This window comes from Euprymna scolopes, chromosome 11 (assembly GCF_053919585.1).
Source record: "Euprymna scolopes isolate OS-2025 chromosome 11, ASM5391958v1, whole genome shotgun sequence".
In the NCBI taxonomy this organism is placed as follows: Eukaryota; Metazoa; Mollusca; class Cephalopoda; order Sepiida; family Sepiolidae; genus Euprymna; species Euprymna scolopes.
In genome coordinates, this window is record NC_136492.1 from 2121952 (window position 1) to 2147317 (window position 25366).

Consider the following 25366-nt stretch of genomic DNA (forward strand, 5'->3'; position numbering starts at 1 on the left):
TAAATATGATTATGTATCATTAATGATAAAATAAGTGTTAAACCAGAATAAAAGGCTCCAGAGGGATTCGGACCCTGGACCTGCAGTTTACAAGACTGGCGCTTTAACCAACTGAGCTATGGAGCCGATATATTTATGAAATAATAAATATGATTATGTATCATTAACGATAAAACAAGTGTTAAACGAGAATAAAAGGCTCCAGAGGGATTCGGACCCTGGACCTCCAGTTTAAAAGGCTGGTGCTCTAACCAACTGAGCTATGGAGCCGATATATTTATGAACTAATAAATATGATTATGTATCATTAATGATAAAATAAGTGTTAAACGAGAATAAAAGGCTCCAGAGGGATTCGGACCCTCGACCTCCAGTTTACAAGACTGGCGCTCTAACCAACTGAGCTATGGAGCCGATATATTTATGAAATAATAAATATTATTATGTATCATTAATGATAAAATAAGTGTTAAACGAGAATAAAAGGCTCCAGAGGGATTCGGACCCTCGACGTCCAGTTTACTAGACTGGCGCTCTGACCAACTGAGCTATGGAGCCGATATATTTATGAAATAATAAATATGATTATGTATCATTAATGATAAAGTAAGTGTAAAACGAGAATAAAAGGCTCCAGAGAGATTCGGACCCTCGACCTCCAGTTTACAAGACTGGCGCTCTAACCAACTGAGCTATGGAGCCGATATATTTATGAAATAATGAATATGATTATGTATCATTAATGATAAAATAAGTGTTAAACGAGAATAAAAGGCTCCAGAGGGATTCGGACCTTCGACCTCCAGTTTACTAGACTGGCGCTCTGACCAACTGAGCTATGGAGCCGATATATTTATGAAATAATTAATATGATTATCTATCATTAATGATAAAGTAAGTGTAAAACGAGAATAAAAGGCTCCAGCGAGATTCGGACCCTCGACCTCCAGTTTACAAGACTGGCGCTCTAACCAACTGAGCTATGGAGCCGATATATTTATGAAATAATTAATATGATTATGTATCATTAATGATAAAATAAGTGTTAAACGAGAATAAAAGGCTCCAGAGGGATTCGGACCCTCGACCTCCAGTATACAAGACTGGCGCTCTAACAAACTGAGCTATGGAGCCGATATATTTACCAAATAATAAATATGATTATGTATCATTAATGATAAAATAAGTGTTAAACGAGAATAAAAGGATCCAGAGGGATTCGGACCCTCGACCTCCAGTTTACAAGAATGGTGCTCTAACGAACTGAGCTATGGAGCCGATATAGTTATGAACTAATAAATATGATAATGTATCATTAATGATAAAATAAGTGTTAAACGAGAATAAAAGGCTCCAGAGGGATTCGGACCCTCGACCTCTAGTTTACTAGACTGGCGCTCTAACCAACTGAGCTATGGAGCCGATATATTTATGAAATAATAAATATTATTATGTATCATTAAGGATAAAATAAGTGTTAAACGAGAATAAAAGGCTCCAGAGGGATTCGGACCCGCGACCTCCAGTTTACAAGACTGGCGCTCTAACCAACTGAGCTAGTGAGCCGATATATTTATGAAAGATTAAATATAATTGTGTATCATTAATGATAAAATAAGTGTTAAACGAGAATAAAAGGCTCCAGAGGGATTCGGACCCTGGACCTCCAGTTTACAAGACTGGCGCTCTAACCAACTGAGCTATGGAGCCGATATATTTATGAAATAATAAATATGATTATGTATCATTAACGATAAAACAAGTGTTAAACGAGAATAAAAGGCTCCAGAGGGATTCGGACCCTCGACCTCCAGTTTACTAGACTGGCGCTCTAACCAACTGAGCTATGGAGCCGATATATTTATGAAATAATAAATATGATTATGTATCATTAATGATAAAATAAGTGTTAAACGAGAATAAAAGGCTCCAGAGGGATTCGGACCCTGGACCTGCAGTTTACAAGACTGGCGCTTTAACGAACTGAGCTATGGAGCCGATATATTTATGAAATAATAAATATGATTATGTATCATTAACGATAAAACAAGTGTTAAACGAGAATAAAAGGCTCCAGAGGGATTCGGACCCTGGACCTCCAGTTTAAAAGGCTGGTGCTCGAACCAACTGAGCTATGGAGCCGATATATTTATGAACTAATAAATATGATTATGTATCATTAATGATAAAATAAGTGTTAAACGAGAATAAAAGGCTCCAGAGGGATTCGGACCCTCGACCTCCAGTTTACAAGACTGGCGCTCTAACCAACTGAGCTATGGAGCCGATATATTTATGAAATAATAAATATGATTATGTATCATTAATGATAAAATAAGTGTTAAACGAGAATAAAAGGCTCCAGAGGAATTCGGACCCTCGACCTCCAGTTTACTAGACTGGCGCTCTAACCAACTCAGCTATGGAGCCGATATATTTATGAAATAATAAATATGATTATGTATCATTAATGATAAAATAAGTGTTAAACGAGAATAAAAGGCTCCAGAGGGATTCGGACCCTCGACCTCCAGTTTACAAGACTGGCGCTCTAACCAACTGAGCTATGGAGCCGATATATTTATGAAATAATAAATATGATTATGTATCATTAATGATAAAATAAGTGTAAAACGAGAATAAAAGGCTCACGAGGGATTCGGACCCTCGACCTCCAGTATACAAGACTGGCGCTCTAACAAACTGAGCTATGGAGCCGATATATTTACCAAATAATAAATATGATTATGTATCATTAATGATAAAATAAGTGTTAAACGAGAATAAAAGGATCCAGAGGGATTCGGACCCTCGACCTCCAGTTTACAAGAATGGTGCTCTAACGAACTGAGCTATGGAGCCGATATATTTATGAACTAATAAATATGATTATGTATCATTAATGATAAAACAAGTGTTAAACGAGAATAAAAGGCTCCAGAGGGATTCGGACCCTCGACCTCTAGTTTACTAGACTGGCGCTCTAACCAACTGAGCTATGGAGCCGATATATTTATGAAATAATAAATATGATTATGTATCATTAAGGATAAAATAAGTGTTAAACGAGAATAAAAGGCTCCAGAGGGATTCGGACCCGCGACCTCCAGTTTACAAGACTGGCGCTCTAACCAACTGAGCTAGTGAGCCGATATATTTATGAAATAATAAATATAATTGTGTATCATTAATGATAAAATAAGTGTTAAACGAGAATAAAAGGCTCCAGAGGGATTCGGACCCTGGACCTCCAGTTTACAAGACTGGCGCTCTAACCAACTGAGCTATGGAGCCGATATATTTATGAAATAATAAATATGATTATGTATCATTAACGATAGAACAAGTGTTAAACGAGAATAAAAGGCTCCAGAGGGATTCGGACCCTCGACCTCCAGTTTACTAGACTGGCGCTCTAACCAACTGAGCTATGGAGCCGATATATTTATGAAATAATAAATATGATTATGTATCATTAATGATAAAATAAGTGTTAAACGAGAATAAAAGGCTCCAGAGGGATTCGGACGCTCGACCTCCAGTTTACTAGACTTGCGCTCTAACCAACTGAGCTATGGAGCCGATATATTTATTAAATAATAAATATGATTATGTATCATTAACGATAAAATAAGTGTTAAACGAGAATAAAAGGCTCCAGAGGGATCCGGACCCTCGACCTCCAGTTTATAGACTGGCGCTCTAACCAACTAAGCTATGGAGCCGACATATTTATGAACTAATAAATATGATTATGTATCATTAACGATAAACCAAGTGTTAAACGAGAATAAAAGGCACCAGAGGGATTCGGACCCTGGAACTCCAGTTTACAAGACTGGCGCTCTAACCAACTGAGCTATGGAGCCGATATATTTATGAAATAATAAATATGATTATGTATCATTAATGATAAAATAAGTGTTAAACGAGAATAAAAGGCTCCAGAGGGATTCGGACCCTGGACCACCAGTTTACAAGACTGGCGCTCTAACCAACTGAGCTATTGAGCCGATATATTTATGAAATAATAAATATGATTATGTATCATTAACGATAAAACAAGTGTTAAACGAGAATAAAAGGCTCCAGAGGGATTCGGACCCTCGACCTCCAGTATACTAGACTGACGCTCTAACAAACTGAGCTATGGAGCCGATATATTTATGAACTAATAAATATGATTATCTATCATTAACGATAAAACAAGTGTTAAACGAGAATAAAAGGCTCCAGAGGGATTCGGACCCTGGACATCCAGTTTGCTAGACTGGCGCTCTAACCAACTGAGCTATGGAGCCGATATATTTATGAAATAATAAATATGATTATGTACAATTAATGATAAAATAAGTGTTAAACGAGAATAAAATGCTCCAGAGGGATTCGGACCCTCGACCTCCAGTTTACAAGACTGGCGCTCTAACCAACTGAGCTATGGAGCAGATATATTTATGAAATAATAAATATGATTATGTATCATTAATGATGAAATAAGTGTCAAACGAGAATAAAAGGCTCCAGAGGGATTCGGACCCTCGACCTCCAGTTTACAAGACTGGCGCTCTAACCAACTGAGCTATGGAGCCGATATATTTATGAAATAATAAATATGATTATGTATCATTAACGATAAAACAAGTGTTAAACGAGAATAAAAGGCTCCAGAGGGATTCGGACCCTCGACCTCCAGTTTACAAGACAGGCGCTCTAACCAACTGAGCTATGGAGCCGATATATTTATGGAATAATAAATATGATTATGTATCATTAATGATAAAATAAGTGTTAAACGAGAATAAAAGGCTCCAGAGGGATTCGGACACTCGACCTCCAGTTTACAAGACTGGCGCTCTTACGAACTGAGCTATGGAGCCGATATATTTATGAACTAATAAATATGATTATGTATCATTAATGATAAAATAAGTGTTAAACGAGAATAAAAGGCTCCAGAGGGATTCGGACACTCGACCTCCAGTTTACAAGACTGGCGCTCTAACCAACTGAGCTATGGAGCCGATATATTTATGAACTAATAAATATGATAATGTATCATTAATGATAAAATAAGTGTTAAACGAGAAAAAAAGGCTCCAGAGGGATTCGGACCCTGGACCTCCAGTTTTCTAGACTGGCGCTCTAACCAACTGAGCTATGGAGCCGATATATTTATGAACTAATAAATATGATTATGTATCATTAATGATAAAATAAGTGTTAAACGAGAATAAAAGGCTCCAGAGGGATTCGGACCCTGGACCTGCAGTTTACTAGACTGGCGCTCTAACCAACTGAGCTATGGAGCCGATATATTTATGAAATAATAAATATGATTATGTATCATTAATGATAAAATAAGTGTTAAACGAGAATAAAAGGCTCCAGAGGAATTCGGACCCTCGACCTCCAGTTTACTAGACTGGCGTTCTAACCAACTGAGCTATGGAGCCGATATATTTATGAACTAATAAATATGATTATGTATCATTAATTATAAAACAAGTGTTAAACGAAAATAAAAGGCTCCAGAGGCATTCGGACCCTGGACCTGCAGTTTACAAGACTGGCGCTCTAACCAACTGAGCTATGGAGCCGATATATTTATGAAATAATAAATATGATTATGTATCATTAACGATAAAACAAGTGTTAAACGAGAATAAAAGGCTCCAGAGGGATTCGGACCCTCGACCTCCAGTATACTAGACTGGCGCTCTAACCAACTGAGCTATGGAGCCGATATATTTATGAACTAATAAATATGATTATGTATCATTAACGATAAAATTAGTGTTAAACGAGAATAAAAGGCTCCAGAGGGATTCGGACCCTCGACCTCCAGTTTACTAGACTGGCGCTCTAACCAACTGAGCTATGGAGCCGATATATTTATGAAATAATAAATATGATTATGTATCATTAATGATAAAATAAGTGTTAAACGAGAATAAGTCTCCAGAGGGATTCGGACCCCGGACCTCCAGTTTACAAGACTGGCGCTCTAACCAACTGAGCTATGGAGCCGATATATTTATGAAATAATAAATATGATGGTGTATCATTAATGATAAAATAAGTGTTAAACGAGAATAAAAGGCTCCAGAGGGATTCGGACCCTGAACCTCCAGTTCACAAGACTGGCGCTCTAACCAACTGAGCTATGGAGCTGATATATTTATAAAATAATAAATATGATTATATATCATTAACGATCAAACAAGTGTTAAACGAGAATAAAAGGCTCCAGAGGGATTCGGACCCTGGACACCCAGTTTACAAGACTAGCGCTCTAACCAACTGAGCTATGGAGCCGATATATTTATGAAATAATAAATATGATTATGTATCATTAACGATAAAACAAGTGTTAAACGAGAATAAAAGGCTCCAGAGTGATTCGGACCCTCGACCTCCAGTTTTCTAGACTGGCGCTCTAACCAACTGAACTATGGAGCCGATACATATATCAAATATTAAATATGATTATGTATCATTAATGACAAAATAAGTGTTAAACGAGAATAAAAGGCTCCTTAGGGATTCGGACCCTGGGCCTCCAGTTTACAAGACTGGCGCTCTAACCAACTGAGCTATGGTGCCGATATATTTATGAAATAATAAATATGATTATGTATCATTAATGATAAAAAAAGTGTTAAACGAGAAAAAAAGGCTCAAGAGGGATATGGACCCTGGGCCTCCACTTTACAAGACTGGCGCTCTAACCAACTGAGCTATGGAGCAAATATATTTATGAAATAATAAATATGATTATGTATCATTCACGATAAAACAAGTGTTAAACGAGAATAAAAGACTCCAGAGGGATTCAGACCCTCGACCTCCTGTTTACTACACTTGCGCTCTAACCAACTGAGCTATGGAGCCGATATATCTATTAAATAATAATTATGATTATGTATCATTAACGATAAACCAAGTGTTAAACGAGAATAAAAGGCTCCAGAGGGATTCGGACCCTCGACCTCCAGTTTACTAGACTGGCGCTCTAACCAACTGAGCTATGGAGCCGATAAAATTATGAAATAATAAATATGATTATGTATCATAATGTTAAAACAAGTGTAAACGAGAATAAAAGGCTCCAGAGGGATTCGGACCCTCGACCTCCAGTTTACTAGACTGGCGCTCTAACCAACTAAGCTATGGAGCCGATATTTTTATGAAATAATAAATATGATTATGTATCATTAACGATAAAACAAGTGTTAAACGAGAATAAAAGGCTCCAGAGGGATTCGGACCCTCGACCTCCAGTATACTAGACTGGCGCTCTAACCAACTGAGCTATCGAGCCGATATATTTATGAAATAATAAATATGATTATGTATCATTAATGATAAAATAAGTGTTAAACGAGAATAAAAGGCTCCAGAGGGATTCGAACCCTCGACCTCCAGTTTACTAGACTGCCGCTTTAACCAACTGAGCCATGGAGCCGATATATTTATAAAATAATTAATATGGTTATGTGTCGTTAATGATAAAACAAGTGTTAAACCAGAATAAAAGGCTCCAGAGGGATTCGGACCCTCAGCCTGCAGTTTACTAGACTGGCGCTCTAACCAACTGAGCTATGGAGCCGATATATTTATGAAATAATAAATATGATTATGTATCATTAACGATAAAACAAGTGTTAAACGAGAATAAAAGGCTCCAGAGGGATTCGGACCCTCGACCTCCAGTATACTAGACTGGCGCTCTAACCAACTGAGCTATGGAGCCGATATATCTATGAACTAATAAATATGATTATGTATCATAACGATAAAATAAGTGTTAAACGAGAATAAAAGGCTCCAGAGGGATTCGGACCCTCGACCTCCAGTTTACTAGACTGGCGCTCTAACCAACTGAGCTATGGAGCCGATATATTTATGAAATAATAAATATGATTATGTATCATTAATGATAAAGTAAGTGTTAAACGAGAATAAAAGTCTCCAGAGGGATTCGGACCCTCGACCTCCAGTTTACAAGACTGGCGCTCTAACCAACTGAGCTATGGAGCCGACATATTTATGAAATAATAAATATGATTGTGTATCATTAATGATAAAATAAGTGTTAAACGAGAATAAAAGGCTCCAGAGGGATTCGGACCCTGGACCTCCAGTTTACAAGACTGGTTCTCTAACCAACTGAGCTATGGAGCTGATATATTTATGAAACAATAAATATGATTATGTATCATTAATGATAAAATAAGTGTTAAACAAGAAAAAAAAGGCTCCAGAGGGATTCGGACCCTGGACCACCAGTTTACAAGACAGGCGCTCTAACCAACTGAGCTATGGAGCCGATATATTTATGAATTAATAAATATGATTATGTATCATTAACGATAAAACAAGTGTAAAACGAGAATAAAAGGCTCCAGAGGGATTCGGACCCTCGAACTCCAGTATACTAGACTGACGCTCTAATCAACTGAGCTATGGAGCCGATATATTTATGAACTAATAAATATGATTATCTATCATTAACGATAAAACAAGTGTTAACCGAGAATAAAAGGCTCCAGAGGGATTCGGACCCTGGACCTCCAGTTTGCTAGACTGGCGCTCTAACCAACTGCGCTATGGAGCCGATATATTTATGAAATAATAAATATGATTATGTACAATTAATGATAAAGTAAGTGTTAAACGAGAATAAAAGGCTCCAGAGGGATTCGGACCCTCGACCTCCAGTTTACAAGACTGGCGCTCTAACCAACTGAGCTATGGAGCCGATATATTTATGGAATAATAAATATGATTATGTATCATTAATGATAAAATAAGTGTTAAACGAGAATAAAAGGCTCCAGAGGGATTCGGACACTCGACCTCCAGTTTACAAGACTGGCGCTCTTACGAACTGAGCAATGGAGCCGATATATTTTTGAACTAATAAATATGATTATGTATCATTAATGATAAAATAAGTGTTAAACGAGAATAAAAGGCTCCAGGGGGATTCGGACACTCGACCTCCAGTTTACAAGACTGGCGCTCTAACCAACTGAGCTATGGAGCCGATATATTTATGAAATAATAAATATGATTATGTATCATTAATGACAAAATAAGTGTTAAACGAGAATAAAAGGCTCCTTAGGGATTCGGACCCTGGGCCTCCAGTTTACAAGACTGGCGCTCTAACCAACTGAGCTATGGAGCCGATATATTTATGAAATAATAAATATGATTATGTATCATTAATGATAAAATAAGTGTTAAACGAGAATAAAAGGCTCAAGAGGGATATGGACCCTGGACCTCCACTTTACAAGACTGGCGCTCTAACCAACTGAGCTATGGAGCCGATATATTTATGAAATAATAAATATGATTATGTATCATTCACGATAAAACAAGTGTTAAACGAGAATAAAAGGCTCCAGAGGGATTCAGACCCTCGACCTCCAGTTTACTACACTTGCGCTCTAACCAACTGAGCTATGGAGCCGATATATCTATTAAATAATAATTATGATTCTGTATCATTAACGATAAAACAAGTGTTAAACGAGAATAAAAGGCTCCAGAGGGATTCGGACCCTCGACCTCCAGTTTACTAGACTGGCGCTCTAACCAACTGAGCTATGGAGCCGATATATTTATGAAATAATAAATATGATTATGTATCATTAATGATAAAATAAGTGCTAAACGAGAATAAAAGGCTCCTGAGGGATTCGGACCCTCGACCTCCAGTTTACTAGACTGGCGCTCTAACAAACTAAGCTATGGAGCCGACATATTTCTGAAATAATAAATATGATTATGTATCATTAACGATAAACCAAGTGTTAAACGAGAATAAAAGGCTCCAGAGGGATCCGGACCCTCGACCTCCAGTTTACTAGACTGGCGCTCTAACCAACTGAGCTATGGAGCCGATATAATTATGAAATAATAAATATGATTATGTATCATAATGTTAAAACAAGTATAAACGAGAATAAAAGGCTCCAGAGGGATTCGGACCCTCGACCTCCAGTTTACTAGACTGGCGCTCTAACCAACTGAGCTATGGAGCCGATATTTTTATGAAATAATAAATATGATTATGTATCATTAACGATAAAACAAGTGTTAAACGAGAATAAAAGGCTCCAGAGGGATTCGGACCCTCGACCTCCAGTATACTAGACTGGCGCTCTAACCAACTGAGCTATCGAGCCGATATATTTATGAAATAATAAATATGATTATGTATCATTAATGATAAAATAAGTGTTAAACGAGAATAAAAGGCTCCAGAGGGATTCGGACCCTCGACCTCAAGTTTACTAGACTGCCGCTCTAACCAACTGAGCCATGGAGCCGATATATTTATAAAATAATTAATATGGTTATGTGTCGTTAATGATAAAACAAGTGTTAAACCAGAATAAAAGGCTCCAGAGGGATTCGGACCCTCAGCCTCCAGTTTACTAGACTGGCGCTCTAACCAACTGAGCTATGGAGCCGATATATTTATGAAATAATAAATATGATTATGTATCATCAATGATAAAATAAGTGTTAAACGAGAATAAAAGGCTCCAGAGGGATTCGGACCCTCGACCTCCAGTTTACTAGACTGGCGCTCTAACCAACTGAGCTATGGAGCCGATATATTTATGAAATAATAAATATGATTATGTATCATTAATGATAAAACAAGTGTTAAACGAGAATAAAAGGCTCCAGAGGGATTCGGACCCTCGACCTCCAGTTTACTAGACTTGCGCTCTAACCAAATGAGCCATGGAGCCGATCCCTCTATGAAATAATAAATATGATTATGTATCATTAACGATAAAACAAGTGTTAAACGAGAATAAAAGGCTCCAGAGGGAGTCGGACCCTCGACCTCCAGTTTACTAGTCTGGCGCTCTAACCAACTGAGCTATGGAGTCGATATATTTATGAACTAATAAATATGATTATGTATCATTTATGATAAAATAAGTGCTAACGAGAATAAAAGGCTCCTGAGGGATTCGGACCCTCGAGCTCCAGTTTACAAGACTGGCGCTCTAACAAACTGAGCTATGGAGCAGATATATTAATGAAACAATAAATATGATTATGTAACATTAATGATAAAGTAAGTGCTAAACGAGAATTAAAGGCTCCAGAGGGATTCGGACCCTCGACCTCCAGTTTACTAGACTGGCGCTCTAACACACTGAGCTATGGAGCAGATATATTAATGAAACAATAAATATGATTATGTATCATTATTGATAAAACAAGTGTTAAACGAGAATAAAAGGCTCCAGAGGGATTCGGACCCTCGACCTCCAGCTTACTAGACTGGCGCTCTAACCAACTGAGCTATGGAGCCGGTATATTAACGAAACAATAAATATGATTATGTATCATTAATGATAAAATAAGTGTTAAACGAGAATCAAAGTCTCCAGAGGGATTCGGACCCTCGACCTCCAGTTTACAAGACTGGCGCTCTAACCAACTGAGCTATGGAGCCGATATATTTATGAAATAATAAATATGATTATGTATCATTAACGATAAAATAAGTGTTAAACGAGAATAAAAGGCTCCAGAGGGATTCGGACCCTCGAACTCCAGTTAACTAGACTGGCGCTCTAACCAACTAAGCTATGGAGCCGACATATTTACGAAATAATAAATATGATTATGTATCATTAACGATAAACCAAGTGTTAAACGAGAATAAAAGGCTCCAGAGGGATTCGGACCCTCGACCTCCAGTTTACTAGACTGGCGCTCTAACCAACTGAGCTATGGAGCCGATATATTTATGAAACAATAAATATGATTATGTATCATTAATGATAAAACAAGTGTTAAACGAGAATAGAAGGCTCCAGAGGGATTCGGACCCTCGACCTCCAGTTTACTAGAGTGTCGTTCTAACCAACTGAGCTATGGAGCCGATATATTTATGGAATAATAAATATGATTATGTATCATTAATGATAAAATAAGTGTTAAACGAGAATAAAAGGCTCCAGAGGGATTCGGACACTCGACCTCCAGTTTACAAGACTGGCGCTCTTACGAACTGAGCTATGGAGCCGATATATTTATGAACTAATAAATATGATTATGTATCATTAATGATAAAATAAGTGTTAAACGAGAATAAAAGGCTCCGGAAGGATTCGGACCCTTTACCACCAGTTTACAAGACTGGCGCTCTAACCAACTGAGCTATGGAGCCGATATATTTATGAACTAATAAATATGATTATGTATCATTAATGATAAAATAAGTGTTAAACGAGAATAAAAGGCTCCAGCGGGATTCGGACCCTGGACCTCCAGTTTTCTAGACTGGCGCTCTAACCAACTGAGCTATGGAGCCGATATATTTATGAACTAATAAATATGATTATGTATCAATAATGATAAAATAAGTGTTAAACGAGAATAAAAGGCTCCAGGGGGATTCGGACCCTGGACCTGCAGTTTACAAGACTGGCGCTCTAACCAACTGAGCTATGGAGCCGATATATTTATGAAATAATAAATATGATTATGTATCATTAATGATAAAATAAGTGTTTAACGAGAATAAAAGGCACCAGAAGGATTCGAACCCTGGACCTCCAGTTACAAGACTGGCGCTCTAACCAACTGAGCTATGGAGCCGATATATTTATGAAATAATAAATATGATTATGTATCATTAACGAAAAAACAAGTGTTAACCGAGAATAAAAGGCTCCTTAGGGATTCGGACCCTGGGCCTCCAGTTTACAAGACTGGCGCTCTAACCAACTGAGCTATGGAGCCGATATATTTATGAAATAATAAATATGATTATGTATCATTAATGATAAAAAAAGTGTTAAACGAGAATAAAAGGCTCAAGAGGATATGGACCCTGGACCTCCACTTTACAAGACTGGCGCTCTAACCAACTGAGCTATGGAGCCGATATATTTATGAAATAATAAATATGATTATGTATCATTCACGATAAAACAAGTGTTAAACGAGAATAAAAGGCTCCAGAGGGATTCAGACCCTCGACCTCCAGTTTACTACACTTGCGCTCTAACCAACTGAGCTATGGAGCCGATATATCTATTAAATAATAATTATGATTATGTATCATTAACGATAAAACAAGTGTTAAACGAGAATAAAAGGCTCCAGAGGGATTCGGACCCTCGACGTCCAGTTTACTAGACTGGCGCTCTAACCAACTGAGCTATGGAGCCGATATATTTATGAAATAATAAATATGATTATGTATCATTAATGATAAAATAAGTGTTAAACGAGAATAAAAGGCTCCTGAGGGATTCGGACCCTCGACCTCCAGTTTACTAGACTGGCGCTCTAACCAACTAAGCTATGGAGCCGACATATTTCTGAAATAATGAATATGATTATGTATCATTCACGATAAAACAAGTGTTAAACCAGAATAAAAGGCTCCAGAGTGATTCGGACCTCGACCTCCAGTTTACTAGACTGGCGCTCTAACCAACTGAGCTATGGAGCCGATATATTTATGAAATAATAAATATGATTATGTATCATTAATGATAAAACAAGTGTTAAACGAGAATAAAAGTCTCCAGAGGGATTCGGACCCTCGACCTCCAGTTTACAAGACTGGCGCTCTAACCAACTGAGCTATGGAGCCGATATATTTATGGAATAATAAATATGATTATGTATCATTAATGATAAAATAAGTGTTAAACGAGAATAAAAGGCTCCAGAGGGATTCGGACCCTCGACCTCCAGTTTACAAGACTGGCGCTCTAACCAACTGAGCTATGGAGCCGATATATTTATGAACTAATAAATATGATTATGTATCATTAATGATAAAATAAGTGTTAAACGAGAATAAAAGGCTCCAGAGGGATTCGGACCCTGGACCTCTAATTTACAAGACTGGCGCTCTAACCAACTGAGCTATGGAGCCGATATATTTATGAAATAATAAATATGATTATGTATCATTAACGATAAAACAAGTGTTACACGGGAATAAAAGGCTCCAGAGGGATTCGGACGCTCGACCTCCAGTTTACAAGACTGGCGCTCTAACCAATTGAGCTATTGAGCCGATATATTAATGAAATAATAAAAATGATTATGTATCATTAATGATAAAATAAGTGTTAAACGAGAATAAAAGGCTCCAGAGGGATTCGGACCCTCGACCTCCAGTTTACTAGACTGGCGCTCTAACCAACTGCACTAGGGAGCCGATATATTTATGAAATAATAAATATGATTATGTATCATTAACGATAAATGAGGTGTTACACCAGAATAAAAGGCTCCAGAGGGAATCGGACTCTCGACCTCCAGTTTACTAGACTGGCGCTCTAACCAACTGAGCTATGGAGCCGATATATTTATGAAATAATAAATATTATTATGTATCATTAAGGATAAAATAAGTGTTAAACGAGAATAAAAGGCTCCAGAGGGATTCGGACCCTCGACCTCCAGTTTACTAGACTGGCGCTCTAACACACTGAGATATGGAGCCGATATATTTATGAAATAATAAATATGATTATGTATCATTAATGATAAAACAAGTGTTAAACGAGAATAAAAGGCTCCAGAGGGATTCAGACCCTCGACCTCCAGTTTACTAGACTGGCGCTCTAACCAACTGAGCTATGGAGCCGATATATTTATGAACTAATAAATATGATTATATATCATTAATGATAAAACAAGTGTTAAACGAGAATAATAGGCTCCAGAGGGATTCGGACCCTCGACCTTCAGTTTACAAGACTGGACCTCTAACCAACTGAGCTATGGAGCCGATATATTTATGAAATAATAAATATGATTATGTATCATTAATGATAAAATAAGTGTTAAACGAGAATAAAAGGCTCCAGAGGGATTCGGACCCTCGACCTCCAGTTTACAAGACTGGCGCTCTAACCAACTGAGCTATGGAGCCGATATATTTATGAACTAATAAATATGATTATGTATCATTAATGATAAAATAAGTGTTAAACGAGAATAAAAGGCTCCAGAGGGTTTCGGACCCTCGACCTCCAGTTTACTAGACTGGCGCTCTAACCAACTGAGCTATGGAGCCGATATATTTATGAACTAATAAATATGATTATGTATCATTAATGATAAAATAAGTGTTAAACGAGAATAAAAGGCTCCAGAGGGATTCGGACCCTCGACATCCAGTTTACAAGACTGGCGCTCTAACCAACTGAGCTATGGAGCCGATATATTTATGAAATAATAAATATGATTATGTCTCATTAATGATAAAATAAGTGTAAAATGAGAATAAAAGGCTCCAGAGAGATTCGGATCCTCGACCTCCAGGTTACAAGACTGGCGCTCTAACCAACTGAGCTATGGAGCCGATATATTTATGAACTAATAAATATGATTATGTATCATTAATGATAAAATAAGTGTTTAACGAGAATAAAAGGCTCCAGAGGGATTCTGACCCTCGACCTCCAGTTTACTAGACTGGCGCTCTAACCAACTGAGCTATGGAGCCGATATATTTATGAACTAATAAATATGATTATGTATCATTAATGATAAAATAAGTGTTAAACGAGAATAAAAGGCTCCAGAGGGATTCGGAACCTCGACCTCCAGTTTACAAGACTGGCGCTCTAACCAACTGAGCTATGGAGCCGATATATTTATGAAATAATAAATATGATTATGTATCATTAATGATAAAACAAGTGTTAAACGAGAATAAAAGGCTCACGAGGGATTCGGACCCTCGACCTCCAGTATACAAGACTGGCGCTCTAACCAACTGAGCTATGGAGCCGATATATTTACGAAATAATAAATATGATTATGTATCATTAATGATAAAATAAGTGTTAAACGAGAATAAAAGTCTCCAGGGGGATTCGGACCCTCGACCTCCAGTTTACAAGACTGGCGCTCTAACCAACTGAGCTATGGAGCCGATATATTTATGAAATAATAAATATGATTATGTATCATTAACGATAAAACCAGTGTTACACGAGAATAAAAGGCTCCAGAGGGATTCGGACCCTCCACCTCCAGTTTACTAGACTGGCGCTCTAACCAATTGAGCTATTGAGCCGATATATTAATGAAATAATAAATATGATTATGTATCATTAATGATAAAATAAGTGTTAAACGAGAATAAAAGGCTCCAGAGGGATTCGGACCCTCGACCTCCAATTTACTAGACTGGCGCTCTAACCAACTGAACTATGGAGCCGATATATTTATGAAATAATAAATATGATTATGTATCATTAACGATAAAACAAGTGTTAAACCAGAAAAAAAGGCTCCAGAGGGAATCGGACCCTCGACCTCCAGTTTACTAGACTGGCGCTCTAACCAACTGAGCTATGGAGCCGATATATTTATGAAATAATAAATATTATTATGTATCATTAAGGATAAAATAAGTGTTACACGAGAATAAAAGGCACCAGAGGGATTCGGACCCTCGACCTCCAGTTTACTAGACTGGCGCTCTAACATACTGAGCTATGGAGCCGATATATTTATGAAATAATAAATATGATTATGTATCATTAACGATAAAACAAGTGTTAAACCAGAATAAAAAGCTCCAGAGGGAATCGGACCCTCGACCTCCAGTTTACTAGACTGGCGCTCTAACCAACTGAGCTATGGAGCCGATATATTTATGAAATAATAAATATGATTATGTATCATTAATGATAAAACAAGTGTTAAACGAGAATAAAAGGCTCACGAGGGATTCGGACCCTCGACCTCCAGTATACAAGACTGGCGCTCTAACCAACTGAGCTATGGAGCCGATATATTTACCAAATAATAAATATGATTATGTATCATTAATGATAAAATAAGTGTTAAACGAGAATAAAAGGATCCAGAGGGATTCGGACCCTCGACCTCTAGTTTACTAGACTGGCGCTCTAACCAACTGAGCTATGGAGCCGATATATTTATGAAATAATAAATATGATTATGTATCATTAATGATAAAATAAGTGTTAAACGAGAATAAAAGGCTCCAGAGGGATTCGGACCCTGGACCTCCAGTTTAAAAGGCTGGTGCTCTAACTAGCTGAGCTATGGAGCCGATATATTTATGAACTAATAAATATGATTATGTATCATTAATGATAAAATAAGTGTTAAACGAGAATAAAAGGCTCCAGAGGGATTCGGACCCAAGACCTCCAGTTTACAAGACTGGCGCTCTAACCAACTGAGCTATGGAGCCGATATATTTATGAAATAATAAATATGAATTTGTATCATTAATGATAAAATAAGTGTTAAACGAGAATAAAGGGCTCCAGAGGGATTCGGACCCTCAACGTCCAGTTTACTAGACTGGCGCTCTGACCAACTGAGCTATGGAGCCGATATATTTATGAAATAATAAATATGATTATGTCTCATTAATGATAAAATAAGTGTAAAACGAGAATAAAAGGCTCCAGAGGGATTCGGACCTTCGACCTCCAGTTTACTAGACTGGCGCTCTAACCAACTGAGCTATGGAGCCGATATATTTATGAAATAATAAATATGATTATGTATCATTAATGATAAAACAAGTGTTAAACGAGAATAAAAGGCTCCAGAGGGATTCGGACCTTCGACCTCCAGTATACAAGACTGGCGCTCTAACCAACTGAGCTATGGAGCCGATATATTTACCAAATAATAAATATGATTATGTATCATTAATGATAAAATAAGTGTTACACGAGAATAAAAGGATCTAGAGGGATTGGGACCCTAGACCTCCAGTTTACAAGAATGGTGCTCTAACGAACTGAGCTATGGAGCCGATATATTTATGAACTAATAAATATGATTATGTATCATTAATGATAAAATAAGTGTTAAACGAGAATAAAAGGCTCCAGAGGGATTCGGACCCTCGACCTCTAGTTTACTAGACTGGCGCTCTAACCAACTGATCTATGGAGCCGATATATTTATGAAATAATAAATATGATTATGTATCATTAATGATAAAATAAGTGTTAAACGAGAATAAAAGGCTCCAGAGGGATTCGGACCCGCGACCTCCAGTTTACAAGACTGGCGCTCTAACCAACTGAGCTAGTGAGCCGATATATTTATGAAATAATAAATATAATTGTGTATCATTAATGATAAAATAAGTGTTAAACGAGAATAAAAGGCTCCAGAGGGATTCGGACCCTGGACCTCCAGTTTACAAGACTGGCGCTCTAACCAACTGAGCTATGGAGCCGATATATTTATGAAATAATAAATATGATTATGTATCATTAACGATAAAACAAGTGTTAAACGAGAATAAAAGGCTCCAGAGGGATTCGGACCCTCGACCTCCAGTTTACTAGACTGGCGCTCTAACCAACTGAGCTATGGAGCCGATATATTTATGAAATAATAAATATGATTATGTATCATTAATGATAAAATAAGTGTTAAACGAGAATAAAAGGCTCCAGAGGGATTCGGACCCTGGACCTGCAGTTTACAAGACTGGCGCTTTAACCAACTGAGCTATGGAGCCGATATATTTATGAAATAATAAATATTATTATGTATCATTAACGATAAAACAAGTGTTAAACGAGAATAAAAGGCTCCAGAGGGATTCGGACCCTGGACCTCCAGTTTAAAAGGCTGGTGCTCGAACCAACTGAGCTATGGAGCCGATATATTTATGAACTAATAAATATGATTATGTATCATTAATGATAAAATAAGTGTTAAACGAGAATAAAAGGCTCCAGAGGGATTCGGACCCTCGACCTCCAGTTTACAAGACTGGCGCTCTAACCAACTGAGCTATGGAGCCGATATATTTATGAAATAATAAATATGATTATGTATCATTAATGATAAAATAAGTGTTAAACGAGAATAAAAGGCTCCAGAGGAATTCGGACCCTCGACCTCCAGTTTACTAGACTGGCGCTCTAACCAACTGAGCTATGGAGCCTATATATTTATGAACTAATAAATATGATTATGTATCATTAATGATAAAATAAGTGTTAAACGAGAATAAAAGGCTCCAGAGGGATTCGGACCCTCGACCTCCAGTTTACAAGACTGGCGCTCTAACCAACTGAGCTATGGAGCCGATATATTTATGAAATAATAAATATGATTATGTATCATTAATGATAAAATAAGTGTTAAACGAGAATAAAAGGCTCCAGAGGGATTCGGACCCTCGAGCTCCAGTTTACTAGACGGGCGCTCTAACCAACTGAGCTATGGAGCCGATATATTTATGAACTAATAAATATGATTATGTATCATTAATGATAAAATAAGTGTTAAACGAGAATAAAAGGCTCCAGAGGGATTCGGACCCTCGACCTCCATTTTACAAGACTGGCGCTCTAACCCACTGAGCTATGGAGCCGATGTATTTATGAAATAATAAATATGATTATGTATCATTAATGATAAAATAAGTGTTAAACGAGAATAAAAGGCTCCAGAGGGATTCGGACCCGCGACCTCCAGTTTACAAGACTGGCGCTCTAACCAACTGAGCTAGTGAGCCGATATATTTATGAAATAATAAATATAATTGTGTATCATTAATGATAAAATAAGTGTTAAACGAGAATAAAAGGCTCCAGAGGGATTCGGACCCTCGACCTCCAGTTTACAAGACTGGCGCTCTAACAAACTGAGCTATGGAGCCGATATATTTATGAAATAATAAATATGATTATGTATCATTAACGATAAAACAAGTGTTAAACGAGAATAAAAGGCTCCAGAGGGATTCGGACCCTGGACCTGCAGTTTACAAGACTGGCGCTTTAACCAACTGAGCTATGGAGCCGATATATTTATGAAATAATAAATATGATTATGTATCATTAACGATAAAACAAGTGTTAAACGAGAATAAAAGGCTCCGGAGGGATTCGGACCCTGGACCTCCAGTTTAAAAGGCTGGTGCTCTAACCAACTGAGCTATGGAGCCGATATATTTATGAACTAATAAATATGATTATGTATCATTAATGATAAAATAAGTGTTAAACGAGAATAAAAGGCTCCAGAGGGATTCGGACCCTCGACCTCCAGTTTACAAGACTGGCGCTCTAACCAACTGAGCTATGGAGCCGATATATTTATGAAATAATTAATATGATTATGTATCATTAATGATAAAATAAGTGTTAAACGAGAATAAAAGGCTCCAGAGGGATTCGGACCTTCGACCTCCAGTTTACTAGACTGGCGCTCTAACCAACTGAGCTATGGAGCCGATATATTTATGAAATAATAAATATGATTATGTATCATTAATGATAAAACAAGTGTTAAACGAGAATAAAAGGCTCACGAGGGATTCGGACCCTCGACCTCCAGTATACAAGACTGGCGCTCTAACCAACTGAGCTATGGAGCCGATATATTTACCAAATAATAAATATGATTATGTATCATTAATGATAAAATAAGTGTTAAACGAGAATAAAAGGATCCAGAGGGATTCGGACCCTCGACCTCCAGTTTACAAGAATGGTGCTCTAACGAACTGAGCTATGGAGCCGATATATTTATGAAATAATAAATATGATTATGTATCATTAATGATAAAATAAGTGTTAAACGAGAATAAAAGGCTCCAGAGGGATTCGGACCCTCGACCTCTAGTTTACTAGACTGGCGCTCTAACCAACTGAGCTATGGAGCCGATATATTTATGAAATAATAAATATGATTATGTATCATTAATGATAAAATAAGTGTTAAACGAGAATAAAAGGCTCCAGAGGGATTCGGACCCGCGACCTTCAGTTTACAAGACTGGCGCTCTAACCAACTGAGCTAGTGAGCCGATATATTTATGAAATAATAAATATAATTGTGTATCATTAATGATAAAATAAGTGTTAAACGAGAATAAAAGGCTCCAGAGGGATTCGGACCCTGGACCTCCAGTTTACAAGACTGGCGCTCTAACAAACTGAGCTAGTGAGCCGATATATTTATGAAATAATAAATATGATTATGTATCATTAACGATAAAACAAGTGTTAAACGAGAATAAAAGGCTCCAGAGGGATTCGGACCCTGGACCTCCAGTTTACAAGACTGGCGCTCTAACCAACTGAGCTATGGAGCCGATATATTTATGAAATAATAAATATGATTATGTATCATTAACGATAAAACAAGTGTTAAACGAGAATAAAAGGCTCCAGAGGGATTCGGACCCTCGACCTCCAGTTTACTAGACTGGCGCTCTAACCAACTGAGCTATGGAGCCGATATATTTATGAAATTATAAATATGATTATGTATCATTAATGATAAAATAAGTGTTAAACGAGAATAAAAGGCTCCAGAGGGATTCGGACCCTGTACCTGCAGTTTACAAGACTGGCGCTTTAACCAACTGAGCTATGGAGCCGATATATTTATGAAATAATAAATATGATTATGTATCATTAACGATAAAACAAGTGTTAAACGAGAATAAAAGGCTCCAGAGGGAGTCGGACCCTCGACCTCCAGTTTACTAGACTGGCGCTCTAACCAACTGAGCTATGGAGCCGATATATTTATGAAATACTAAATATTATGTATCATTAATGATAAAATAAGTGTTAAACGAGAATAAAAGGCTCCAGAGGGATTCGGACCCTGGAGCTCCAGTTTACAAGACTGGCACTCTAACAAACTGAGCTATGGAGCCGATATATTTATGAAATAATCAATATGATTATGTATCATTAATGATAAAATAAGTGTTAAACGAGAATAAAAGGCTCCAGAGGGATTCGGACCCTCGACCTCCAGTTTACTAGACTGGCGCTCTAACAAACTGAGCTATGGAGCCGATACATATATCAAATAATAAATATGATTATATCATTAATGACAAAATAAGTGTTAAACGAGAATAAAAGGCTCCTTAGGGATTCGGACCCTGGGCCTCCAGTTTACAAGACTGGCGCTCTAACCAACTGAGCTATGGAGCCGATATATTTATGAAATAATAAATATGATTATGTATCATTAATGATAAAATAAGTGTTAAAAGAGAATAAAAGGCTCCTGAGGGATTCCGACCCTCGACCTCCTGTTTACTAGACTGGCGCTCTAACCAACTAAGCTATGGAGCCGATATATTTCTGAAATAATGAATATGATTATGTATCATTAACGATAAACCAAGTGTTAAACGAGAATAAAAGGCTCCAGAGGGATTCGGACCCTCGACCTCCAGTTTACTAGACTGGCGCTCTAACCAACTGAGCTATGGAGCCGATATAATTATGAAATAATAAATATGATTATGTATCATAATGTTAAAACAAGTGCAAAACGAGAATAAAAGGCTCCAGAGGGATTCGGACACTCGACCTCCAGTTTACTAGACTGGTACTCTAACCAACTGTGCTATGGAGCCGATATATTTATGAAATAATAAATATGATTATGTATCATTAATGATAAAACAAGTGTTAAACGAGAATAAAAGGATCCAGAGGGATTCGGACCCTCGACCTCCAGTTTACTAGACTGGCGCTCTAACACACTGAGCTATGGAGCCGATACATTTATGAAATAATAAATATGATTATGTATCATTATTGATAAAACAAGTGTTAAACGAGAATAAAAGGCTCCAGAGGGATTCGGACCCTCGACCTCCAGCTTACTAGACTGGCGCTCTAACCAACTGAGCTATGGAGCCGATATATTAATGAAACAATAAATATGAATATGTATCATTAATGATAAAATAAGTGTTAAACGAGAATAAAAGGCTCCAGAGGGATTCGGACCCTCGACCTCCAGTTTACAAGACTGGCGCTCTAACCAACTGAGCTATGGAGCCGATATATTTATGAAATAATAAATATGATTATGTATCAGTAACGATAAAATAAGTGTTAAACGAGAATAAAAGGCTCCAGAGGGATTCGGACCCTCGACCTCCAGTTTACTAGACTGGCGCTCTAACCAACTAAGCTATGGAGCCGACGTATTTATGAAATAATAAATATGATTATGTATCATAACGATAAACCAAGTGTTAAACGAGAATAAAAGGCTCCAGAGGGATTCGGACCCTCGACCTCCAGTTTACTAGACTGGCGCTCTAACCAACTGAGCTATGGAGCCGATATATTTATGAAACAATAAATATGATTATGTATCATTAATGATAAAACAAGTGTTAAACGAGAATAGAAGCATCCAGAGGGATTCGGACCCTCGACCTCCAGTTTACTAGACTGGCGTTCTAACCAACTGAGCTATGGAGCCGATATATTTATGAACTAATAAGTATGATTATGTATCATTAATGATAAAACTAGTGTTAAACGAGAATAAAAGGCTCCAGAGGGATTCGGACCCTGGACCACCAGGTTACAAGACTGGCGCTCTAACCAACTGAGCTATGGAGCCGATATATTTATGACATAATAAATATGATTATGTATCATTAACGATAAAACAAGTGTTAAACGAGAATAAAAGGCTTCAGAGGGATTCGGACCCTCGACCTCCAGTATAGGAGACTGGCGCTCTAACCAACTGAGCTATGGAGCCGATATATTTATGAACTAATAAATATGATTATGTATCATTAATGATAAAATAAGTGTTAAACGAGAATAAAAGGCTCCAGAGGGATTCGGACCCTCGACCTCCAGTTTACAAGACTGGCGCTCTAACCAACTGAGATATGGAGCCGATATATTTATGAAATAATAAATATGATTATGTATCATTAACGATAAAACAAGTGTTAAACGAGAATAAAAAGCTCCAGAGGGATTCGGACCCTCGACCTCCAGTATACTAGACTGGCGCTCTAACCAACTGAGCTATGGAGCCGATATATTTATGAACTAATAAATATGATTATGTATCATTAATGATAAAACCGGTGTTAAACGAGAATAAAAGGCTCCAGAGGGATTAGGACGCTCCCCCTCCAGTGTACTAGACTTGCGCTCTAACCAACTGAGCTATGGAGCCGATATATTTATGAAATAATAAATATGATTATGTATCATTAACGATAAAATAAGTGTTAAACGAGAATAAAAGGCTCCAGAGGGATTCGGACCCTCGGCCTCCAGTTTACTAGACTGGCGCTCTAACGAACTAAGCTATGGAGCCGACATATTTATGAAATAACAAATATGATTATGTACAATTAACGATAAACCAAGTGTTAAACGAGAATAAAAGGCGCCAGTGGGATTCGGACCCTCGACCTCCAGTTTACTAGACTGGCGCTCTAACCAACTGAGCTATGGAACCGATATATTTATGAAATAATAAATATGATTATGTATCATTAATGATAAAACAAGTGTTAAACGAGAATAAAAGGCTCCAGAGGGATTCGGACCCTCGACCTCCAGTTTACTAGACTAGCGTTCTAACCAAATGAGCTATGGAGCCGATATATGTATGAAATAATAAATATGATTATGTATCATTATTGATAAAACAAGTGTTAAACGAGAATAAAAGGCTCCGGAGGGATTCGGACCCTCGCCCTCAAGCTTACTAGACTGGCGCTCTAACCAACTGAGCTATGGAGCCGATATATTAATGAAACAATAAATATGATTATGTATCATTAATGATAAAATAAGTGTTAAACGAGAATAAAAGGCTCCAGAGGGATTCGGACCCTCGACCTCGAGTTTACTAGACTGGCGCTCTAACCAACTGAGCTATGGAGCCGATATATTTATGAAATAATAAATATGATTATGTATCATTAACGATAAAATAAGTGTTAAACGAGAATAAAAGGCTCCAGAGGGATTCGGACCCTCGACCTCCAGTTTACTAGACTGGCGCTCTAACCAACTGAGCTATGGAGCCGATATATTTATGAACTAATAAGTATGATTATGTATCATTAATGATAAAACAAGTGTTAAACGAGAATAAAAGGCTCCAGAGGGATTCGGACCCTGGACCACCAGGTTACAAGACTGGCGCTCTAACCAACTGAGCTATGGAGCCGATATATTTATGAAATAATAAATATGATTATGTATCATTAACGATAAAACAAGTGTTAAACGAGAATAAAAGGCTTCAGAGGGATTCGGACCCTCGACCTCCAGTATACGAGACAGGCGCTCTAACCAACTGAGCTATGGAGCCGATATATTTATGAAATAATAAATATGATAATGTATCATTAACGATAAAACAAGTGTTAAACGAGAATAGAAGGCTCCAGAGGGATTCGGACCCTGGACCACCAGTTTACAGGACGTGCGCTCTAACCAACTGAGCTATGGTGCCGATATATTTATGACATAATAAATATGATTATGTATCATTAACGATAAAACAAGTGTTA

General features: G+C 37.3%; 56 non-coding genes across 56 annotated transcripts; all 56 read right to left on the reverse strand.

Annotated features, from left to right (window-relative positions):
* Positions 1-196: 196 nt before the first annotated feature.
* Positions 197-270, reverse strand: Trnak-uuu (transfer RNA lysine (anticodon UUU)). The gene has a single exon. It is a non-coding gene; the product is annotated as a tRNA-Lys (tRNA).
* Positions 271-340: 70 nt separating this feature from the next.
* Trnat-ugu (transfer RNA threonine (anticodon UGU)) lies at positions 341-414 on the reverse strand. The gene has a single exon. It is a non-coding gene; the product is annotated as a tRNA-Thr (tRNA).
* Positions 415-628: 214 nt separating this feature from the next.
* Trnat-ugu (transfer RNA threonine (anticodon UGU)) lies at positions 629-702 on the reverse strand. The gene has a single exon. It is a non-coding gene; the product is annotated as a tRNA-Thr (tRNA).
* Positions 703-1636: 934 nt separating this feature from the next.
* Trnat-ugu (transfer RNA threonine (anticodon UGU)) lies at positions 1637-1710 on the reverse strand. The gene has a single exon. It is a non-coding gene; the product is annotated as a tRNA-Thr (tRNA).
* A 70-nt stretch (positions 1711-1780) lies between these two features.
* On the reverse strand, positions 1781-1854 carry Trnat-agu (transfer RNA threonine (anticodon AGU)). Its single transcript has one exon. It is a non-coding gene; the product is annotated as a tRNA-Thr (tRNA).
* Positions 1855-2068: 214 nt separating this feature from the next.
* Trnak-uuu (transfer RNA lysine (anticodon UUU)) lies at positions 2069-2142 on the reverse strand. Its single transcript has one exon. It is a non-coding gene; the product is annotated as a tRNA-Lys (tRNA).
* A 70-nt stretch (positions 2143-2212) lies between these two features.
* Positions 2213-2286, reverse strand: Trnat-ugu (transfer RNA threonine (anticodon UGU)). Its single transcript has one exon. It is a non-coding gene; the product is annotated as a tRNA-Thr (tRNA).
* A 214-nt stretch (positions 2287-2500) lies between these two features.
* Positions 2501-2574, reverse strand: Trnat-ugu (transfer RNA threonine (anticodon UGU)). The gene has a single exon. It is a non-coding gene; the product is annotated as a tRNA-Thr (tRNA).
* Positions 2575-3220: 646 nt separating this feature from the next.
* Positions 3221-3294, reverse strand: Trnat-ugu (transfer RNA threonine (anticodon UGU)). Its single transcript has one exon. It is a non-coding gene; the product is annotated as a tRNA-Thr (tRNA).
* Positions 3295-3364: 70 nt separating this feature from the next.
* Trnat-agu (transfer RNA threonine (anticodon AGU)) lies at positions 3365-3438 on the reverse strand. The gene has a single exon. It is a non-coding gene; the product is annotated as a tRNA-Thr (tRNA).
* A 789-nt stretch (positions 3439-4227) lies between these two features.
* On the reverse strand, positions 4228-4301 carry Trnaa-agc (transfer RNA alanine (anticodon AGC)). Its single transcript has one exon. It is a non-coding gene; the product is annotated as a tRNA-Ala (tRNA).
* Positions 4302-4371: 70 nt separating this feature from the next.
* On the reverse strand, positions 4372-4445 carry Trnat-ugu (transfer RNA threonine (anticodon UGU)). Its single transcript has one exon. It is a non-coding gene; the product is annotated as a tRNA-Thr (tRNA).
* A 70-nt stretch (positions 4446-4515) lies between these two features.
* Positions 4516-4589, reverse strand: Trnat-ugu (transfer RNA threonine (anticodon UGU)). The gene has a single exon. It is a non-coding gene; the product is annotated as a tRNA-Thr (tRNA).
* A 70-nt stretch (positions 4590-4659) lies between these two features.
* On the reverse strand, positions 4660-4733 carry Trnat-ugu (transfer RNA threonine (anticodon UGU)). Its single transcript has one exon. It is a non-coding gene; the product is annotated as a tRNA-Thr (tRNA).
* Positions 4734-5091: 358 nt separating this feature from the next.
* On the reverse strand, positions 5092-5165 carry Trnas-aga (transfer RNA serine (anticodon AGA)). The gene has a single exon. It is a non-coding gene; the product is annotated as a tRNA-Ser (tRNA).
* Positions 5166-5667: 502 nt separating this feature from the next.
* On the reverse strand, positions 5668-5741 carry Trnat-agu (transfer RNA threonine (anticodon AGU)). The gene has a single exon. It is a non-coding gene; the product is annotated as a tRNA-Thr (tRNA).
* A 70-nt stretch (positions 5742-5811) lies between these two features.
* On the reverse strand, positions 5812-5885 carry Trnat-agu (transfer RNA threonine (anticodon AGU)). The gene has a single exon. It is a non-coding gene; the product is annotated as a tRNA-Thr (tRNA).
* Positions 5886-6385: 500 nt separating this feature from the next.
* On the reverse strand, positions 6386-6459 carry Trnas-aga (transfer RNA serine (anticodon AGA)). Its single transcript has one exon. It is a non-coding gene; the product is annotated as a tRNA-Ser (tRNA).
* Positions 6460-6961: 502 nt separating this feature from the next.
* On the reverse strand, positions 6962-7035 carry Trnat-agu (transfer RNA threonine (anticodon AGU)). The gene has a single exon. It is a non-coding gene; the product is annotated as a tRNA-Thr (tRNA).
* A 68-nt stretch (positions 7036-7103) lies between these two features.
* Trnat-agu (transfer RNA threonine (anticodon AGU)) lies at positions 7104-7177 on the reverse strand. The gene has a single exon. It is a non-coding gene; the product is annotated as a tRNA-Thr (tRNA).
* Positions 7178-7679: 502 nt separating this feature from the next.
* Positions 7680-7753, reverse strand: Trnat-agu (transfer RNA threonine (anticodon AGU)). The gene has a single exon. It is a non-coding gene; the product is annotated as a tRNA-Thr (tRNA).
* A 69-nt stretch (positions 7754-7822) lies between these two features.
* Positions 7823-7896, reverse strand: Trnat-agu (transfer RNA threonine (anticodon AGU)). The gene has a single exon. It is a non-coding gene; the product is annotated as a tRNA-Thr (tRNA).
* Positions 7897-7966: 70 nt separating this feature from the next.
* Positions 7967-8040, reverse strand: Trnat-ugu (transfer RNA threonine (anticodon UGU)). The gene has a single exon. It is a non-coding gene; the product is annotated as a tRNA-Thr (tRNA).
* A 503-nt stretch (positions 8041-8543) lies between these two features.
* Positions 8544-8617, reverse strand: Trnaa-agc (transfer RNA alanine (anticodon AGC)). Its single transcript has one exon. It is a non-coding gene; the product is annotated as a tRNA-Ala (tRNA).
* Positions 8618-8687: 70 nt separating this feature from the next.
* On the reverse strand, positions 8688-8761 carry Trnat-ugu (transfer RNA threonine (anticodon UGU)). Its single transcript has one exon. It is a non-coding gene; the product is annotated as a tRNA-Thr (tRNA).
* A 790-nt stretch (positions 8762-9551) lies between these two features.
* Positions 9552-9625, reverse strand: Trnat-agu (transfer RNA threonine (anticodon AGU)). Its single transcript has one exon. It is a non-coding gene; the product is annotated as a tRNA-Thr (tRNA).
* A 356-nt stretch (positions 9626-9981) lies between these two features.
* On the reverse strand, positions 9982-10055 carry Trnat-agu (transfer RNA threonine (anticodon AGU)). Its single transcript has one exon. It is a non-coding gene; the product is annotated as a tRNA-Thr (tRNA).
* A 358-nt stretch (positions 10056-10413) lies between these two features.
* Positions 10414-10487, reverse strand: Trnat-agu (transfer RNA threonine (anticodon AGU)). The gene has a single exon. It is a non-coding gene; the product is annotated as a tRNA-Thr (tRNA).
* Positions 10488-10557: 70 nt separating this feature from the next.
* On the reverse strand, positions 10558-10631 carry Trnat-agu (transfer RNA threonine (anticodon AGU)). The gene has a single exon. It is a non-coding gene; the product is annotated as a tRNA-Thr (tRNA).
* Positions 10632-11276: 645 nt separating this feature from the next.
* On the reverse strand, positions 11277-11350 carry Trnat-agu (transfer RNA threonine (anticodon AGU)). Its single transcript has one exon. It is a non-coding gene; the product is annotated as a tRNA-Thr (tRNA).
* Positions 11351-11420: 70 nt separating this feature from the next.
* On the reverse strand, positions 11421-11494 carry Trnat-ugu (transfer RNA threonine (anticodon UGU)). Its single transcript has one exon. It is a non-coding gene; the product is annotated as a tRNA-Thr (tRNA).
* A 214-nt stretch (positions 11495-11708) lies between these two features.
* Positions 11709-11782, reverse strand: Trnat-agu (transfer RNA threonine (anticodon AGU)). The gene has a single exon. It is a non-coding gene; the product is annotated as a tRNA-Thr (tRNA).
* A 502-nt stretch (positions 11783-12284) lies between these two features.
* On the reverse strand, positions 12285-12358 carry Trnas-aga (transfer RNA serine (anticodon AGA)). Its single transcript has one exon. It is a non-coding gene; the product is annotated as a tRNA-Ser (tRNA).
* Positions 12359-13577: 1219 nt separating this feature from the next.
* On the reverse strand, positions 13578-13651 carry Trnat-ugu (transfer RNA threonine (anticodon UGU)). Its single transcript has one exon. It is a non-coding gene; the product is annotated as a tRNA-Thr (tRNA).
* A 70-nt stretch (positions 13652-13721) lies between these two features.
* Trnat-ugu (transfer RNA threonine (anticodon UGU)) lies at positions 13722-13795 on the reverse strand. Its single transcript has one exon. It is a non-coding gene; the product is annotated as a tRNA-Thr (tRNA).
* A 1078-nt stretch (positions 13796-14873) lies between these two features.
* On the reverse strand, positions 14874-14947 carry Trnat-ugu (transfer RNA threonine (anticodon UGU)). The gene has a single exon. It is a non-coding gene; the product is annotated as a tRNA-Thr (tRNA).
* A 214-nt stretch (positions 14948-15161) lies between these two features.
* Positions 15162-15235, reverse strand: Trnat-ugu (transfer RNA threonine (anticodon UGU)). Its single transcript has one exon. It is a non-coding gene; the product is annotated as a tRNA-Thr (tRNA).
* A 1078-nt stretch (positions 15236-16313) lies between these two features.
* Positions 16314-16387, reverse strand: Trnat-agu (transfer RNA threonine (anticodon AGU)). The gene has a single exon. It is a non-coding gene; the product is annotated as a tRNA-Thr (tRNA).
* A 646-nt stretch (positions 16388-17033) lies between these two features.
* On the reverse strand, positions 17034-17107 carry Trnak-uuu (transfer RNA lysine (anticodon UUU)). Its single transcript has one exon. It is a non-coding gene; the product is annotated as a tRNA-Lys (tRNA).
* A 1078-nt stretch (positions 17108-18185) lies between these two features.
* Trnat-ugu (transfer RNA threonine (anticodon UGU)) lies at positions 18186-18259 on the reverse strand. Its single transcript has one exon. It is a non-coding gene; the product is annotated as a tRNA-Thr (tRNA).
* Positions 18260-18329: 70 nt separating this feature from the next.
* Positions 18330-18403, reverse strand: Trnat-agu (transfer RNA threonine (anticodon AGU)). Its single transcript has one exon. It is a non-coding gene; the product is annotated as a tRNA-Thr (tRNA).
* Positions 18404-18617: 214 nt separating this feature from the next.
* Trnak-uuu (transfer RNA lysine (anticodon UUU)) lies at positions 18618-18691 on the reverse strand. Its single transcript has one exon. It is a non-coding gene; the product is annotated as a tRNA-Lys (tRNA).
* Positions 18692-18761: 70 nt separating this feature from the next.
* On the reverse strand, positions 18762-18835 carry Trnat-ugu (transfer RNA threonine (anticodon UGU)). The gene has a single exon. It is a non-coding gene; the product is annotated as a tRNA-Thr (tRNA).
* Positions 18836-19049: 214 nt separating this feature from the next.
* Positions 19050-19123, reverse strand: Trnat-ugu (transfer RNA threonine (anticodon UGU)). The gene has a single exon. It is a non-coding gene; the product is annotated as a tRNA-Thr (tRNA).
* A 790-nt stretch (positions 19124-19913) lies between these two features.
* Positions 19914-19987, reverse strand: Trnak-uuu (transfer RNA lysine (anticodon UUU)). Its single transcript has one exon. It is a non-coding gene; the product is annotated as a tRNA-Lys (tRNA).
* A 70-nt stretch (positions 19988-20057) lies between these two features.
* Positions 20058-20131, reverse strand: Trnat-ugu (transfer RNA threonine (anticodon UGU)). Its single transcript has one exon. It is a non-coding gene; the product is annotated as a tRNA-Thr (tRNA).
* Positions 20132-21065: 934 nt separating this feature from the next.
* Trnat-ugu (transfer RNA threonine (anticodon UGU)) lies at positions 21066-21139 on the reverse strand. Its single transcript has one exon. It is a non-coding gene; the product is annotated as a tRNA-Thr (tRNA).
* Positions 21140-21209: 70 nt separating this feature from the next.
* On the reverse strand, positions 21210-21283 carry Trnat-agu (transfer RNA threonine (anticodon AGU)). The gene has a single exon. It is a non-coding gene; the product is annotated as a tRNA-Thr (tRNA).
* Positions 21284-22212: 929 nt separating this feature from the next.
* Positions 22213-22286, reverse strand: Trnat-agu (transfer RNA threonine (anticodon AGU)). Its single transcript has one exon. It is a non-coding gene; the product is annotated as a tRNA-Thr (tRNA).
* A 357-nt stretch (positions 22287-22643) lies between these two features.
* Positions 22644-22717, reverse strand: Trnat-agu (transfer RNA threonine (anticodon AGU)). Its single transcript has one exon. It is a non-coding gene; the product is annotated as a tRNA-Thr (tRNA).
* A 70-nt stretch (positions 22718-22787) lies between these two features.
* Trnat-ugu (transfer RNA threonine (anticodon UGU)) lies at positions 22788-22861 on the reverse strand. The gene has a single exon. It is a non-coding gene; the product is annotated as a tRNA-Thr (tRNA).
* Positions 22862-22931: 70 nt separating this feature from the next.
* On the reverse strand, positions 22932-23005 carry Trnat-agu (transfer RNA threonine (anticodon AGU)). Its single transcript has one exon. It is a non-coding gene; the product is annotated as a tRNA-Thr (tRNA).
* A 69-nt stretch (positions 23006-23074) lies between these two features.
* Trnat-agu (transfer RNA threonine (anticodon AGU)) lies at positions 23075-23148 on the reverse strand. Its single transcript has one exon. It is a non-coding gene; the product is annotated as a tRNA-Thr (tRNA).
* Positions 23149-23506: 358 nt separating this feature from the next.
* Positions 23507-23580, reverse strand: Trnar-ccu (transfer RNA arginine (anticodon CCU)). The gene has a single exon. It is a non-coding gene; the product is annotated as a tRNA-Arg (tRNA).
* A 1222-nt stretch (positions 23581-24802) lies between these two features.
* Trnat-agu (transfer RNA threonine (anticodon AGU)) lies at positions 24803-24876 on the reverse strand. The gene has a single exon. It is a non-coding gene; the product is annotated as a tRNA-Thr (tRNA).
* A 214-nt stretch (positions 24877-25090) lies between these two features.
* On the reverse strand, positions 25091-25164 carry Trnat-cgu (transfer RNA threonine (anticodon CGU)). The gene has a single exon. It is a non-coding gene; the product is annotated as a tRNA-Thr (tRNA).
* Between the last annotated feature and the right edge of the window lie 202 nt (positions 25165-25366).